A 5,417-nucleotide genomic window follows, 5' to 3' on the forward strand; every position below is an offset into this window, starting at 1 on the left:
GAGGGCTGGGAAGGTGGCTCAGTGGTAGAGCGATTGCCTTGCATCCATGAGGCCTTGGGTTCGATTCCTCTGCACCACATAAGAAAAAAAAGAATAAAGCCGGAAGTGGTGCTGTGGCTCAAGGGGCAGAGCGCTAGCCTTGAGCTGAAGAGCTGAGAGACAGAGCCAGGCCTAGAGTTTAAGCCCCATGAACGGACCCCCAGAAAAAAAAAGAAATCCGGAAAGACTTTATCCAGGAATAAGCAGAGAGTAATACCTGTTCGGTCAAGTCGGCCAAACTCACTCAATGAGCATATCTTAAAAGTATAACCAATTTAACAGGTCAAATACACCTTTTGTACTGACAATCATCTTACAGCAATAATTTACTACCTAATTTTGTCTGTATCTTCTCACCTAACATATAATAAGAGCTGAAAATGATCTCTTTTATCTAACTTAATGTTGTAAATGCTTTGATTTTGATGATGTTATTATTTGACAAATAAAATGTAGAGAAGGGTGGTTCAACTGAAATGACATGACAGAACAATGATAATAAAAACATAGCAACACAGTTAGCTCTTTTTAGCCTCACCCTGTCCACATTGGCAAGCAACATTGCAACAGCACATGCACACATATACACATACATATATGTGCACACATGTACACACATACACATGCATGCTAAATTCATGGTTTACTGTACAAAAAAGTTCAAATAAAATCTTAGTGATTAGTACAAATGATAATTTGCCTTGCTACAAAATAATACACAATCCAGTCACTACGGGTGTTACATCCTGGTCCTCCACATGTGACCACTTAATGTATTTTTAAGTAATTAATTACCTAACTAATTCAGTGGCCTGGTGCTAATACTAGGGTTTGAACTCAGGGCCTGGCTCTGTCCCAGAATTTGTTATTTTTTTGTTTGAGTTTTCTCAAGGCAATTTACTGCTTGTACAAGAGCTCCATTTCTAACTTTTGTTGGTTTCTTTCAAATCAGAATCTAATGGACTTTTTTTTTTGGTTTGTTCTGGTTTTAAACCGCAATCCTCAGACTTCATCTTTCTGATTAGCGAGGATTAATGACAGGAGCCACCAGTGTGGCTTCTACTTTTTTCTCTATACCTATCTAATGCACATACTTAAATAGTAATTTAAAACTGAGAGTATAGAAGCAAGATTTACAGTGATGATATTGTCCTGTCAGAAATTCAAGTTAGTAATTTAAATTTCTTCTTAAGACCATACATAAAAAATACCATAATATAGTATAAGAGAACCCACGATTTGACATATGAGGTTTAAGAGCTTTCTAATAGATTCATTATTTATTGGTACCCAACATTAGAAAAAATGTATAATGCAGTAGTAAAATCGAAGTCCTTTGCATGACAACTTAAATTCCTTGTTTTTCAAAGACACTTGTTATCATCTAAAAAAGTAGGCTTGTCTATTGTCTTAATGTGTTTTTGATGATTGAAGGTGCTTAATGAGAAGTCAAACTGTATTAGTAGTACTTTGCTAACAATTAAATCCCACTTTTTCTTCTTGAAGAATATAATTATCAAAGCAATAGTTGAGGATCTGCAAGCAATAGTTGAGAATCATGCTTCCAGTGCAAGTGGATCAACAGTAAGTAATCCTCAATACCATTTTCCACAAAGTTTTGTCACAGATACAATTGGCCTGCCTTCTCTAGCTGCTTTCCTAGCCTGGACCTATTCCTTCATTATACAGAAAAAGTGTGATTCAACTGATTTCAGTCAGATCTGTTACTAGAATTATCAAGGATTTAGATTCTTGTCTGCAATTTGGTCAAAGCTATGTCTCTTTATGTAGGCTACTAAAAATGCAATTACTAATTTCAAGTAAATACATAAATTCTATTTCCATCTTTGCTCTTGCCTCTAATCAGAGGCATGCATTTTGTGGCTAGCTAGGTCATTGCACATCTGTCTCTCTTTTCCTCTCTCTCTTTCATGGTTCTCATAGATAATATGATTGCTCCATAAATATCCTAATTTATGTTGCTTTTATATTTTTGGTTGCATCATTTCACTTTCTGCTCTTCCATTTTCCAAAGCATTTATATAGAAGGCATTATTTCATCTTTTCTCATTCCTAGAATAAGTTGCACATGAAGACACCACTGCTCCATATTATCAGTCTGTACCTTTGAAAATGGAGGTCTTTCCTCTGCTCTCTATCAGTTCCATACTCCCCAGTTAGAATAATTTAGAATAGTAAAAATGGAAAAAGGAAAAATAAATCATAAAAAAATTCACTGGATTTTTCTGAACAGTTCAACCAACGTGAACTATTAGGGAAATACATGGACACCTCATTCCCACTTGCACTCAGTCTCTGGATAGGCAATTCTGATGAAGACATGGAACATGATGAAAAAGTGAGGAATGGTATCAATTGCAGAGACTACTTTCCAAAAAGGTTACTCATGTGAATACTAGGGATGACGATGAGTATACCCCTCTTTATCAGGAAGCCTACAGTGGACACTTAGACATTGTCCGTGAGTTGGTGGCTCAAGTGGCAAATGCAATAACTGTAGAGGGCTGGACACCCCTGCACAGTGCATATATACGGAATAATAACAGAATGGCATCTTTCTTACTTCATCATGATACAGATACCAATGCCCAAACTAAAGGCCTCTTGACCCCCTTACATCTTGCTGCTGAGAATTGAGATAGCAAAGATATGCTGGATCTCCTTCTGTTCAACCATTATATAAAACCAGGCCTAAAGAACAACTTAGAAGAAACTGCATTCGAAATTGCCCAAAGGATAAGTATGCATCACTACCTCTATGAAATTGTAGAAGGCTGTACAAATTGTTCTCGTAAGTCCTAATGGTCGGGTTAAGTTTCTCAAATTTCAAAAATGCAAGTCCATCCTTCGTGTCCATACAAAATATTTCCACAATCCAAATAAGTGCAAATTTATTTTATTGGGGGGGGGTCTGTCATGGGGCTTGAACTCTGGGCCTGGGTGCTATCTCTGTGCTCTTCAGCTCAAAGTGAGTGCTCTACTGCTTGAGCCACAGCTTCACTTCCAGTTTTCTAGTGGTTTGTTGGAGATAAGTGTCTCACGGACTTTCCTTACCAGACTGGCTTTGAACTGTGAGCCTTAGATCTCAGCCTCCTGAATAGCTAGGTTTATAGGAGTGAGCCACCAGCGCCTGGCAACACCAATACCGTACTGTAAAAATTCATGAATTCCGTGGAATTCTTCCAAGTGAATTGCCTGCAATGGGTGTCAAATGTATTCAAGAGTTTTTGTGTACATGTATAATGATTTCTGCAGAGTTTGTGATTTTTAAATCAGAAATAATTTTAACTTATCTGTTGAAATGAGTAGTACAGAAACTAAAGTATTTCTGGTGCTTGTCTGAAAAAGAATATTTTAAACTACTCTATATTCTATGTTTGTATAATGTTCATAATTTATTTTATTCTCTCCTAGATATACTTTGAATTCTATATTATTTTATAATATATAGGTTCATTAATGTGTCCTTTCAGATTGTATTCCATATAGAAACATTTTAAGATTCCTTTTTTTTCCTAGGTCCTAATATTATTTTTCTTTGGGATAAAATGACAATGTTGTCTAATTTCAAAAGTTTTGTAAAGGTTATGCTATGTAAACGTCTTTCTGAGGTGAAGATTTAATACACTGATGTCAAACTAAATTTAATAATATGAATTACGTGTGTTGTTACACTGGTTATTTTGTAATCAACTTTTTAATAACTGTTTTTCATTTCTTGCATCTGAAGAATGAAAACTACGGAATACTTCACAAATTTTCATATCATCCTTGTGCAAGTGCCATGTTAATCTCTGTATTGTTGTAATTTAGGTAGACCTGCTGCGGAAGCATGTAGTATCCTAATGATGAAATCTTTATACAGGCGTATATCCATGGGTGCCTACTTGTAAGAAGGAAACCTTATTGTTCCTAACAATGCTATTGATCTTATTTCCCTAAAATTCTGTGAATAGTGAAAAAATTTATATAGTTCAGCAGATTGCTCACATTTGCATTTTTTTATCAATGACTATTTTAAGTCTTTTTCATTTGGAATTTGATCATATTTTCAATAATTTATAGTGAAGTACAAAGGTGTTGGCTTTTTCAAGTATTATTTATCCAACTGAATTAGCTTTGTGGAGCTAATGGATTCAAAGTAAGCCTTGCTTAAGAGCTACTTCTCACCTTCTGCAGCTGACATTTTCCCAAATGAGGTCTTACTGGCACAAATGTCTACCTGACCCTTTACTCTTCTTCCATGTAGGAACAGACCAATCAGAATATCTTACACTGAGAGCATAGATTGTCTTACTTGAACAAAACTAATCTTAGTAACAAGAGATTATAGAGAGATGAACAGTTCAGACAGAACTGTTCAGACTAGAAGGTGTTTTATCAAAATATAATTGTCCGTTATATATATATATATAACATTTCAAAAGTAGCTAAAACCAAGAAGGTGAAAAAATTGTTCATATGTATGATTATTTAATGTCCTGGCCTGTCTACCATCCAACCAGACAGGAACTTACACTACTGCCTTTCTATCACCAAATATATTCATATTTGCAAGAGAAGTCCATATTTTTCTCCTCATTATTAGCCCTTAAATTAGTAATGTTTTAATCACAGTGATTTCTCTTGCCTCCAGGCTGTAAATATACAAATGGTCAGGCTTAAGGTCCAACTCTATCAAACACTGAGGTAGAGATAATGGAATAATACTATAAAAAAGAGTTGCCTTTGATACAGTAACCACAACAGAACAATGTAAAATATATGTCTTTTTCTTATATTATATATAGTTATATATTTTATATTTATATGTACTGATTTTATATTTCACACAGTGAAACGTACTAGAATTAGTTGATAATTTCACAAATAAATTGATATATGTTTATTCCAATAAATAGAATTGGAATATAAATACTTAGGTTTAAAATGTATATTAGATAAAGAATCAACGCAATGTCTTTGGTATAAAGTTGTGATACATTCTAAATGTTCTTGGTCTTCTGAATTCACATGGTAAAAAAACAATGTTGTTTTCCTCTAATCTATAAGGGAGTTTACCTTGATTCTCTGTTTATTATTTTAACTCGCTGGTTCCAAACTGTTATTCTACATATTTCTGAACCATTCCTACTGATTATGCCCAAATTTTGCTGATAAGATGTCTAAAAAATGCTATTCTGTCCTAGGATCCCAGATCCCAGTTACCTGCATCATCAGATGACAAAGTCAAGGCTTCTCACCAAGGTCCATGCAACATGCCAGCACAAAGTAATTGAAGATCCATCTCAATTTCTCATTTCCTATATTTCAGGACCCCAATTCTTGAGATGCAGGAATTAGCAGTAAGCAATTGA

General features: G+C 34.8%; 1 pseudogene; it reads right to left on the reverse strand.

The window, feature by feature from the left end:
• Positions 1–3,794: 3,794 nt before the first annotated feature.
• Positions 3,795–3,894, reverse strand: LOC122098190 (annotated as a pseudogene).
• Positions 3,895–5,417: the final 1,523 nt, after the last annotated feature.

The sequence above is a fragment of the Dipodomys spectabilis genome, unplaced genomic scaffold (assembly GCF_019054845.1).
Source record: "Dipodomys spectabilis isolate Male_0828 unplaced genomic scaffold, ASM1905484v1 ptg000463l, whole genome shotgun sequence".
NCBI lineage: Eukaryota > Metazoa > Chordata > Mammalia > Rodentia > Heteromyidae > Dipodomys > Dipodomys spectabilis.